Below are 13,132 nucleotides of genomic sequence, written 5' to 3' on the forward strand. Positions count from 1 at the left end.
TTTTATGAGGTCCTGTTTGTCGATTCTCGATCTTACAGCACAGCCATTGCTGATATAGCTGTCTCTTGTGAGGCTATGCTGGGGCCTAGCAAACACAGAAGTGGAGGCTCACAGTCAGCTATTGGATGGATGACAGGGTCCCCAATGGAGGAGCTAGAGAAAGTACCCAAGGAGCTAAAGGGATATGCAATCCTATAGGTGGAACAACATTATGAACTAACCAGTACCCCCTGGAGCTCGTGTCTCTATCTGCATATATAACAGAAGATGGCCTAGTTGGCCATCACCGGGAAGAGAGGCCCATTGGTCGTGCAAACTTTATATGCCTCAGTACAGCGGAACACGAGGGCCAAGAAGTGGGAGTGGGTAGGTAGGGGAGTGGGGGGGTGGTAATGGAAGACTTTTGGGATAGCATTGGAAATGTAAATGAAGAAAATGCCTAATAAAAATAATAATAATAAAAGAAAGAAAAAAATTACTACTTGATATAACTCCCTGTAATAGATGACACAGGCTTTAATAGTGACTATTCTCTCATGGAAAAGGAGCTCACTCCTGTTGTTTGGGAAGTTACACCCTTGAATTATGAGTCTGGATCATTGCTGAGTAGATTTCTTTGGAGCCAGAAACCAGGGTAGTAGCAGGAAAAAGGAGCTGGCAGCCAGAAGGGACAGAAAGGGTTTGCTGGGAAAGAGTGGGCAGGGCCGTGTTTAGGGAAAGCAGAAAATAGAATACAGACAAATGGAGAACAGTGGTGTTACATGGAGAAATGCAAGAGACCAGGAAAGACTGAGCATTCTGGGTGAGGTTTCAGGCCTCTGTGCAACCAGTTACTTTCTAATACTATTGATGAACGGAAAATGCTGTGGTTATAACAAACAGCTGTCAAGAGGGAATGCCAACCGAGTTGTCATGCAGGAGAATGTACAGAGGATGCAAAAGAGCTCTACCTGTGGGATGGGTTAATAGTGATCTGTATACATTTGTAGGTCTGTGCTTACATGGCTTTCGAAACTCACATCTAATCTCTTAGGTCTGGAAATTCAGCCTCCATGCCAAACTTTCGTGTACTGATTTACTAGTTTATCCTGACTTAGGTCAGGTTAGGCTTAGGCCATGCAAACAGGACTTATCTGGTGCTGGATTGTTAATGTTTACATGGTTTCCTGACCCAGCCTACATACAAGTGCAGAAATCCTTAGTTAAGTTGCTGGGATTTAGCTCTTCTAAACTTTCAGAAACTTGGGGTTTAAGTGAGGCCAATATTTGAGGAAAGGGTCAGATTGTTTATGTAGATAAGGCCTCTTTTGAAATAATCTTAAACTGGGTTTTACTGCTGAGGGCAAGATAAAATGATGTGAAATGTCAATTTTGTCCTTGTTAACCAAACAGTAGCATGCCATAAATTAGACCACACAGGAGTATTTATGGCTGGGAGGCAGGGATACGAGAACCCTATGTCCATGTTGTTGAACTGAGGCTCTTCTCTTTTGTTGGAGATCATCTACTTTACAAAGACAAAGGTGCTATAAGAAAGAATAAAAGAGAGAAACGTGGTAGAGTAAACTAAGACTATAGCTAAAGGCATGAAAATTGGGGAAAGAATTCATATTCACTTTACACAAGAAAAAATGAACAGAGGGACACATATGAGGAAGTGTTGTCCATTCACACCAAAACCTAGTTTCTAAGCCTTGCCATGGTGGCCACTTAGGACTAGATACTTCTTTGCCCATGTGTTATGTTTGACAAATCCTTAACTTTTGTCCACAAATTGCCATCATCACCTCCCATACCAGCTACAATGACCAAAATGCCTCTAGGTGTCACAAAAATATCCTTGGTCAAGAACCACCACACCTGAGCTATCATTGACGGAGTCTGGATATTCAGCAATTAGATCTTTATGGAATACTATCTCAAGAAAAATGCAATGAGTGTTTGGGAAGGCAAAGATTTTAAGACAAATGTGAATTCTAAGCTAAGATTACTTTATCTCAGTCACAGGGTTTTGGAATGTGAGATGGATGAAAAGAAAAAGAGAAAAAATTTAAAATTAGATGCATGTTTTAAAAAAGCATTTATCCATTATTCTACAACTCATAGAATCAATCACTTAAGTCTTCATTTAATTTGGTTATAGACTGACCACCATGTGCCATTTATAGTTTCTGGCATTCAATGTTAAACAGCAGATTTGGTCCTTGATTTTTCTTAGAAATCTTCCTCTCAGAAAACCATGATGGGATGAATCTGAAGAGTTCAGGAGCTGGGTGTGTTTTAAATAGGTTTTGAGAAAGGCAGCTATCATAGATCATGAGCATCCCTGCACATCTAAAATATGCCAAGAACGTAGGGTCCTGATTCTTCTTTACAAGGTCCATTTCAAAAGGCTCTGACTTCAGAGATGAAGTGATATCTCCCTCTGGGAAGAGGAGCGAGCTTGCTCACCACTTCCTAATAAAACCCCAGCAATAAAATGCAAGTTCAGCATTCCCTTACTGCAGAGCAGCTCATAGCCACAGTGTGTGCAGCATCTACCCGAGCCTCTCCATGTCATCCTCTTGACTTGAGAGTACAACAGGAACAGATAGGGTGCTTGCTCTGTTGTAACTACTAAAGCCCTTTATGACCTTGAGGTCTGTTTCTGTCTTCTAAGGTCCATTTCACAAAATCAGACACATGTATTACTTTGTGTGTTGAGTAAAATAAAATCCCAGATCCTGACAATGGGATCCAGGAAAGAGGGGCTTTAAAACGTCAGTTGGAAAAGGAGATTTGTTTTCCAGGATGAATATAAAGACAGATTTTAGTTTTTTAACTGTGCAAGAGTCCCAGAGAGCAACTAGACCCAAATGACACAGAAGAAAGTGGACCCAGGAACAATTTCTTTAAGAAAAATACAACAAGGAGAATGGGGCGTTTAAACATAAAGGGGGCTTTCATACCTGATGGAGAATTAGAAGATGGAGGATGAAGAGACTTGAAGAATTCCCACTTACCCAGAACAATTCTGGTGTAGCAAAAACCCTATTAAGGACATCATGACCTTCCTACTGCTACAGGGAAGACTCCATTAAAGTCTTGACTTTCCTACCTGAGAGGCAGATTTATCTTGGCTTACAGATAGTTACCTTGAGTTGGGAAATGAAGGTGAGGAAATGAAGTCAGGATTGAGAAATATACCTGGGAATAAACTTTGAGTAGATGTGAAAATGACTGGCAGCCAGGAAAGCAGAAGTCTGATGAATGTTGGAGGGAGTTGTATCAAATGCACCATAAAATTAGAAAGCACCCTGAAAAGTTTTGGTTAATATTAAGTGATTCCCTAGTTGAAAATGTTCTTTTAAACCCACATAGTTCTTTAAAAAGGCAGGCACACCAACGCTTACTTCTGATGTGTCAATGGAAAATAATGAACAAGGAAAAAAAAATCCCATAAAGTGGATTTAGGAGCCATGAAAAACAATGAATGAGGATGTGGTCCTGGAAAAGAGAGTCAAGGTCCAGGCTAGGAATTACCCAGTGCCAGGGGAGTAAAATCCTGCCCGTGGGCAAGGATTCCATAATTGCAATATGCCAACAACTGCTCAGGGTTTTCTCTTTTCATCTTAAGTTCCCTGCTTTCCCCAGTAGCTATTTAGTCTGTATGGAGGTATTAGAGTGGTGTGGGGTGGGGGCAGAGTATTATTTGTGTGTTTGGCTCATGGGCTGTTGAGCTTGAAAAGTCAGAGATGGAATTCTGAGCATTACCTAAGGGTCTTGCTCTTTGATGGGAATGCAGTGTGCCTTTGGGTTATTGCCCTAGTGAAAGGATTGATTGTTTATTGGTGGGAGGGAGAACAAAGCACATAAATGTTGGCTGGATGGCAGGGACAGCATCAAACCCCCAGCTGTTATTTTCCTGCAAAATGAGATTCTGTGTCTAACCTTTCTTGCTGGTTGGTTGTGCTTCATTCTTTGAATCTGACCGAGGAGAAATAAGTGGAGATTATTATATTATAAGAGGAGAAATAAGTGGAGATTAAATAAGTGGATACATACCACTCCCACTCTATCTTGGAGCTACTCCCAATGGATCTCTGGTTTCCTTGAAGATATGAAAGATTTAACAGGGGGTTCCAAGATACCAGGAAGTAGGACAACGTGGGAGGGGTTTGTGTCTCCGAATCATCTATAGAGATCGATCCTTACAAAAACTAGTGACATCTGCATTCCACTTTCTGCGTGTGAGAAACGAACTGGTACTCTTAAGCCACTTAGATTTGGAAGTATCTTTGATATAGCAGCTATTATTACTATAAATAAAGGAATTATAATGTGGCATGCTACATAATTTAGTCGTGAGCAATACTTTTAGAATGTGTTTGTTTTGAAAGTGGATCTTACTCAGTAGCCAGGTTTGTCTGGGACTTACTATGTAGTCCAGGATGGCCTCAAACTCACCGTCATTCTCCTGCCTCAGCCTCCTAAGGACTATAATTAGTATAAGGCATGAGCTACCACGTTCAGCTCCTAAATAATACTTATATAATTTTTAAAAATAAACATGATGAGGAAGATAGATCAAGACTGAAATTGAGAGAAAAAGAAAGAGAAATTGCAGAAAGAGAAGAGGTAACGTATTTTGCAGGAGGAGAAAATGGCAGAGATTCCATTGCTTCTCCTACTAAGATGAAAATCACTAGCTGCATCTAAAATGCTATTTGTTAAAAGTCACATCACACAACTTTTACAAAAATCTAAAGGAAAAGAAGAGCGGAGGCTGACAAGCAATCCCGAGGGAAAGCCGCAGAAGCCAGAAAAAAGCTATTGGTTTAAAACCAACACGTCATCATGCTTTGAAAGCATGAGGATAGTTAGCGTGCAATGCTACTGAGGTAGTCATCAATGCAAAGACTAAAAGGTGGGTTTGAAACCTCATGGGGTGGGGGTGGGGCAAGCAGGAGGAGGAAAAAACAGGTGTCTTGTAACCACTGTAGGAAGGGTTACACTTTACCTACACAGCATACTTTAGATTATTGCTTCACTAAACTCCATGAGCCATTTCTGTATAGGATCCAGACACTGGTGTGCAAAGGGGAAGCAAACCCACATGAACTTGAAACTTACATGCATCTTTTCCCACACCACAGGTTCCCAGGGGCTTAAAGTTTAATCAAGAATGCAAGCAGTGCTCTTCCTGTAAGCGGCCAGAGATCACCTGCCAAGATGGTTCGCTACTCTCTTGACCCAGAAAACCCCACAAAATCATGCAAATCAAGAGGTTCAAATCTTCGTGTTCACTTTAAGAACACCCGGGAAACTGCCCAGGCCATCAAGGGTATGCACATCCGCAAAGCCACCAAGTATCTGAAGGATGTCACTTTAAAGAAGCAATGTGTGCCATTCTGGCGGTATAATGGTGGAGTCGGTAGGTGCGCCCAGGCCAAACAGTGGGGCTGGACACAGGGTCAGTGGCTAAAAAAGAGTGCTGAATTTTTGCTGCACCTGCTTAAAAATGCAGAGAGTAATGCTGAACTTAAGGGTTTAGACGTAGATTCTCTAGTCATTGACCACATCCAGGTGAACAAGGCACCTAAGATGCACCAACGAACCTACAGAGCTCATGGCCGGATTAACCCATACATGAGCTCCCCCTGCCACATTGAGATGATCCTCACTGAGAAGGAACAGATCGTTCCAAAGCCAGAAGGAGAGGTTGCACAGAAGAAAAAGATATCCCAGAAGAAACTGAAGAAAAAAAAAACTCATGGCCCTGGAATAAATTCAGCATAAAATAAATGCAGATAAAGTTTTTTTAAGAAAGAAAGAAAGAAAGAAAGAAAGAAAGAAAGAAAGAAAGAAAGAAAGAAAGAAAGAAAGAAAGAATGCAAGCAGTTCCAGTCTACCTAGAAACCTGGGTTTGAAGGTTTACAAGATTTCTGGGATGATTGTCACTGGATGTTTCTGCCCAGTGATTATTTCTTTCATTTTCTATTTAAATGAAGGCAAGATGGAGCCACTTAGAATGCATCACCCTTAACAAATAAAATATGATTAGATACTAAAACACATCATCCATCTCCACGGTAATTAGTCCTTATGTGTATTAGCTCTGATTGCTTTTCATAGTAAAAAAAAATTTTTTTTTCTAATCACTTTCTAAATTTTACACACACATCAGGAGAACAGGAACTCAGGGGAATCCTTGCCTAACATGGAAAGAAAGCAAATTAAAAATTGAAATGGAAAAAGAAGAGGTTTTTGCATATTTTCAAAGGGGAGAATAAAGCAAACCACAGACGGCTTCTATTATTATAAAATACAATACATTTCTGTTTGTTTCTCACTCAGGATTAAGGAGTACACTTTAGCCCCATGAAAAGTAGGGTTGCTTTCCATGATCAAGAATGGAGAAGGTGCAAAAAGAAGTTCTAAAAGGTAAGGAGAATACATGTTTAATAAGCAAGAATATGAAATTAACCTCTGGTTTAATATGAGCATTAAGAGTAGGAAGCCTTCTGGAAATGACTTTGTAGAAGATAGGCTACTGTGGAAACCTAACTGGCTTCTGACCGCCTGTGTGTCTGGGTGGCCTACTTCTTTGAGATGCATCTTCTTGCAGATACCCTGGGGATTACTTTCTCCATTTACCTCAGGGGAAAGTGCTACCTTAGATAGCCATTCCTTGGGGAACATCCCCATAAATTGTAGCACAATCAGCTTGAGCACTCATGATGCCCTAAGAACAGCCACAGTCACTTTACTTGTTCCCTTCAGTTGGATTATCCCGAGGACCAAATAAGATGGGCACCGGCACGCTGATTTCCAAAGGGTTTACATTCCTTCCACCAAACCAAAGTATTGGTAAGAGGTAGAATCAGGAATTGAACCAGGTTTGGTAAGTCTAAAGCTAATGATCCCATGTCACACCCCAGGGTCCTCACTTAGACCAAAGTCTGCCTTCTTACTCCTGGGCTACTTACTCCAAATATATCCTCTATATATTCAGAAACACAGTGAACATTAACAACTGTGTTTCATCTCCTCCCCTCCTCCTCCATTCACACAGTGGTCCTATTTTTTGAAACACTATGCCTTGTGAAAACTTTAACAGTACAAAGTACTCTGCCTTTAGTCCTTGCTTCATGGAAGGTTACATGTGGTTCTGTTAATGTGATCTGTGAAAGAATGTGGGCAGGGGTTATACACGTCGATGGAGATCCATACAGATTTGCCATAAAGGAGTTGTGACATACAGCTCTGCTTGCTTACCATTGCCTTGACGCACACGCTGTAGTTTAGAGGTTCCTTGAAGTTCACGAGCCTTTCCTGCATGGTTCTCTCTGGTTGGTATACTCCCTGATCATCATTTTCTCTCCCCCCCCTGCCCCCCGTGGTCATCCTGACACAATGCACCCTGAAAAGAATCTGTTTATGTGTCTCTGGCCTTTCTGTCAGAGACGCCAGCAGAGAAGAGGACACTGTGGACAAAATGCTAAGTGCTCCCTGGAGTGGACAGCAGTTACTTTTGTCCCATCACACTATTTCAATTGAAGACTTTAGAACTTCATCTGACCCTTGGTTAGCTTTGCTTAGGTTCTGACTACTGCCTGCCTTAATAGATTTCATTTCTCCTTCTCTTGATCTGGATTCCATTTTAATACGTTCTAATCTACTTACTGTGCCTTAAATCATTTAAAATATAATATTATCTTTTATCTTTATTTTTAATTTTTTATACATTTTAAATTAAAAGATAATTATATCATGTTCTCTCTCTCTTATCCTCTCTCCAAACCTTCTCAATCCTTCCATGGTCTCCCATCAGTCTAAAATTGATAGCCTCTCCTTCCCCCATTATTAATGTTGAACGTATATGTATATAGAGACACACATGTGTAAATACAGCCTGTAGAGTCAGTTCTTGCTGTTTGTGTGTATGTGTATGGCTCCAGAGCTGACCACTTTGTATTGGATAACCAGTTGACGGGGTCATCCCTGGGAGAGATGAACTCTACGTCTCTCAGTCCTCATCAGTTGCCTACGGTTCCTTGTCCAGGGCTGTGATCCTGTGTGATTTTCTCCCTTCTCTATTAACATGTCTATTGCCATTGCCATTGAGATCTTGTTTACACAGCCGTTTATACGAGAGACTGTTTCACAGAAGACTTCCTGGTGTTCTAGCCCTTATGATCTTTCCATCCCCTGCTCCATGATGTTTCCTTAGCCATGGATGTAAGAGTTGTAATGTATCCAACAGGGCTGGATTCCCCACAATTCATTGATCTCAGTATTGTGTCCAGTTATGGTTTCCTGTGATGTTCTCCATTCTCTGTAAAGAAAGCTTCTTTGATGAGACTGATGGTTACATTTATTTGTGGATAGGTTAATATTTCGAATGTAGTAAGGAATTACTCTGCTCTAGCAAAGTGGCAGTCGCAGATTCTTTTCTAAGGTTCATGACTTCACTCATGAACCTTTGGAAGTTGGCTAAATGTCTAGTATCAGACATTGTCTCCTTTCTATTGAGAGAAACTTATGTCCAATTAGAAAGCTGTTGGTTTTCACTAACATCCAAGCACCATTTGCTACACCTTTACAGCTATCTTGCCATGCTGGTCATTGTTGTATTTCACAGATGTCGTGGCTGGGTAAGACTATTAATTGCTTGGGATTTTCCATAGTATTTTATGGTACCATGGAGGCTAGATTATAAGAAGGAGGTTTTCATGTCAGATCCAGCTTGAGTGATGAGAGTCCCATGTCCTAAGTGTGTGATGTTTTTAGGATTGAGATTTAATCCCACCTTCAACTTCTAAGAGGCAGCCAGAGACAATAGAAACAGTCTATATTGTTTTAGGAATCACTTGAACTACACTGACCAACTATCCTAAAGGAGATTTCTCATCATGGTACTGTAGTTTTTGTTAATTCATGGTTGTTGTGGGGAGCATTTTCAGCTTTACTAGCGTAACTTCTTTTAAGATTATATATTAAGAATATATACATAATAGTATAAGTATTGTGTATGATCTTAACTAGCTACAAAATAATACGATTCCTTGAGGTTCATCAAGCTTCGTTAATTTTTGTCCCTTGGTGTCATTATCCCTTCTTCTCCTTTTATATTGATGCATCCACACTAAGTTAATGTACTGTTATTAGAGTTGTTATTGTTGTTCTTTGTTTGTTTGGGTTTTTTGACACAGGCTTTTACTCTGTGGCCAAGACTGTCCTTGAATTTCTAGGCTTAAATTCTTGAGTACTGAGATTTTAGGTGTGTTCTACCTTACTTAGAAGATCCAATATAATTTTGTTAATGTTTTGAATGTGGGTTATGAGGAAAAATGGATGAGTCAGGATGATGCCAAAGCAACCTCCTTTGATTGAGAAATGGAAAATTGTGAAGATCAAACTTGGGTGGGCAGGTGGACGTAAGAAACTTGATTTGGGACATGCTAAATTTGACATGGAGGTAGGTTGGTTGAGTAAGTAACTAAATATATAAGCCTGTAATTGAGACAGAAAGCACTAGTAATTTACTCAAGCCACACAGCTGGAAGCAGGAGGGTAAGGTTCACGTCTCGAGGGTCTGAGTCCTATGCTTTTAGCTATAAATCACATCTTGATTCAGAATCCTACATTTCCTGTTACACAGCATCTTTGTGTTGGTGGGTACATTTATTCTAAATCCATCCTATATTTAACATTTCCCCCAATAGCTACATTGGCTTGAGTTTTCTCTCTTCTCACTGCATCTTACGACTGAGGTCAGTTTATCTTCTAAAAATGAGCATGATGGTCTAATAATGGCTAAATGTTGCAGAGAAAAATTGCTATGGAGAAGTGACAGTATCTCCATTCATACTCTTTGACTCTGGATCCAGTTAGTATATTTGCTCTGTCTAGGATGAAGAAACAATGGATGCTCTTAGAAAATCAATGGCTGGGATTGCAGGCGGGTACAACCACTCTGGAAGTCAGTCTGGCGGTTCCTCAGAAAATTGGAAATAGTATTACTTGAGGACCCAGCTATACCACTCCTGGGCCAAAAGATGCTCCAACATATAACAAGAACACATGTTCCACTATGTTCATAGCAGCCTTATTTATAATAGCCAGGATCTGGAAAGAAACAAGATATTCTTTAACAGAGGAATGGATACAGAAAATGTGGTACATTTGCACAGTGGAGTACTACTCAGCTATTAAAACAATGAATTTATGAAATTCTTAGGCAAAGGGATGGAACTAGAAAATGTCATTCTGGGTGAGGTAACCCAATCACAAAAGAGCACACATAGTAAGCACTCACTGATAAGTGGATATTAGCCCAAAAGCTCCAAATACTCAAGATACAATTCACAGACCACATGAAGCTCAAGAAGAAGAAAGACCAAAGTGTGGGTGCTTCAGTCCTTCTTCGAAGGGGGAACAAAATACTCATAGGAACAAATATGGAGACAAAGTGTGGAGCAGAGACTGAAGGAAAGGTCATCCAGAGACTGCCCCATCTGGAGATCCATTCCATATTCAGTCACCAAATGCAGACACTATTGTGGATGCCAAGAAGTGCATGCTGATAGGAGCCTGATATAGCTGTTTCCTGAGAGGCTCTTTCCAGAGCCTGAAAATACAGAGGCAGATGTTTGCAGCCAACCATTGGACTGAGCATAGGGTCCCCAATGGAGGAGTTAGAGAAAGGACTGAAGGAGCTGAAGGGGTTTGCAACCCCATAGGAAAAACAAAAATATCTGTTATATGTCAGCCTGCGGCTTACAAGGACCGGTACACCAGGGAGGCAGGCTGGGGCTGAAAGAGACTTGGACAGCGAGAGGTTAATGGAGCCAAGACATGATTCTGTTCAAGGCCCTCCAGTTAACTACGAGAGTCTACTTATAAAAGGGGAAGGCCCATCCCCTGCCAGTCCATTCTTGGTGTCTGGAGTCAGCCTGTAGGTGATGTGCAGAATAGGATGTTCCTCCAGAATGTATCAGGTGCTTCTCAGCAGGTAGCAGTGTCTTGGAGAGAGCAGTGGCAGGTGGCAGAACAAAAGAGCCATCTAGGTCAGAAGGCTCCACCTTAGGTAATTTCCTTCTCAGTGGCAGCAAGGTCAAACTTTGGATTAGCCTACTTCAGGGCTGAGAGAGGCTACAATATCAACCAACCAGACCCCCCACCCCCACCCCCCAGAGCTCCCAGGGACAAAAGCACCAACCAAAGAGTACACATGAAGGGACCCATGGCTCCAGCCACATATGTAGCAGAGAATGGCCTTGTTAGGCATCAATGGGAGAAGAGGCCCTTGGTCCTGTGAAGGCTCAATGCCCCAGTGTAGGAGAATGGCAGGGCAGGGAGGCAGGAGTGGGTGGGTAGGTGGGTGGGTGGAGGAACACCCTCATAGAAGCAGGGGGAGGGGGATGGCATAGGAGGTGGGAGTGGGGAACCAGGAAAGGGGATAACATTTGAAATGTAAATAAAGAAAATATCCAATAAAAAGAAAAAGGAAATCCATGGCTGATACCAACACTGCCTTCTGGCTTATTTTAGAAACTCATGTGTTTTATTTCTTTATGGCTGCTTCATCTGGAGCAGAAGTGAGCGGGACAGAGGACAGAAGTATTCATAAGAAGTACTGAAAACAGTGACTTGTGTAGTTTGAGTATATATGCTGTTTGCCTTTGAATTGTGTACGTTCTGAAATACAGACAAATCCCATGAGTAGTTTTCAGTATAGAGCTATTTATCTAGAAGAGAGATGCTACATGAGTGACTGTTTCTTAGGCTTTCCTTTAACTGTGACTGACATTCTATTTCCCGGGAACTGTGTTACCCTGGAATAGAAGGCAAAGCTGGCAGGAACCACTAGGTCCTTTCAGCCCAGAGCACACTCCTGTCACAGATGAGAAAACTGAGGCCAGATGTGACAGGACTGGCCAGCAATCTATTCAGACCCCCTAAACCATAGCCCTGAAATGCTGAGAACATATGGAGACTATCTCTTGATTAAAAGTTGGGCCTTGGAAAAATGTCTTGTTCTAATTCTTCCTCTGTCAATCCCTGCCGCAAGTGCTTTCTCCACGGCACTTCTGAGCATCATTACCACCTTCAGCTGCTGAAATTGTGGAGCTTTCAGAAGCTGCTGGCAATTTTGCTCTATTCCAAATGGGTAATTCATACAGAGATGGAAAAGCTCCATCGTGTTCTACTTTCTCTCTGACCCAATCATGTGGACTTGAGCATCCCCATTCCTGAGAATATTCAGATGGGCCTCTCTCCCAATACATTGATTCATTATGTCATAAGTATTTAGAAGCTCAACTCCATTTCAGTCCAGCAAGGGTTTATGTTCTGAGAGAGAGAGTGTCAGATCATTTCTTCCCTGTTACACTTAATGTTAAAAAAAAAAGTGCCAGTGGAAATAAAAGAGCTCATACATCTAAATGATTTAAATTAAGTAAAATAAAAATTTCCACTCTTTTGAATTAGGCCATTAAAACTATAGCTTGCTCTAAGTACAGTATTAATGAACAATATCTCAAGGAGAGTATTAATTTTGCATTTCCTGACATAAAAATTTAAAACATTCAATTTTAGCTTTGCTTTAGGTAATATTTTGTGTTCCCTTGACACTTATTTGGAGACCCTAGGAATTAGGGTAAAAGAAAAAGGAAGACGTTCACAAGTGGATGCGGTGCCTTCTCACATGGGTGTGTGCTACCCTCTCATCTGAGGGTTCGCCTGCAGACTTAGAGTAAATCACGTGACATTTTACATCATCAAAGCCTAAGGGGTAAAAGTTCGAGTGAAACCGATCTCTTAGCTCTATTGGTTTAGCATGTCAACACTGCTCAAGTTAAGACAAGATGGTGTGATAGTTACTTTTCTCGTTGTTGGGACCAAGTAACATGGAAGGGAAGAAGTGTCCGGGTTTGGGGGTTAGTTGGTTTGTGGGTTTTTTTTTTGTAGTTCTAGAGGGTCATTCCATCAGGGTTGAGAAGATCCAGCAGCAGGTGAGGAAGGCATGGTAACAGCTGAATGCTAGCTGCTCACCTCGTATCTACAGTCGGGAAGCAGGAAGACAGGGATGCTGGCGCTCACCTCATTGTCTCCTTATTGTTCAGTCCAGAGACCCCAGCCCATGGAA

General features: G+C 41.3%; 1 pseudogene across 1 annotated transcript; it reads left to right on the forward strand.

Moving 5' to 3' along the window:
* The first annotated feature begins 5,180 nt into the window (after positions 1-5,180).
* LOC110299657 lies at positions 5,181-5,788 on the forward strand (annotated as a pseudogene). The gene has a single exon (XR_003837355.1). The product of XR_003837355.1 is annotated as a 60S ribosomal protein L17 pseudogene (transcript).
* Positions 5,789-13,132: the final 7,344 nt, after the last annotated feature.

This window comes from Mus caroli, chromosome 1 (genome assembly GCF_900094665.2).
Source record: "Mus caroli chromosome 1, CAROLI_EIJ_v1.1, whole genome shotgun sequence".
In the NCBI taxonomy this organism is placed as follows: domain Eukaryota; kingdom Metazoa; phylum Chordata; class Mammalia; order Rodentia; family Muridae; genus Mus; species Mus caroli.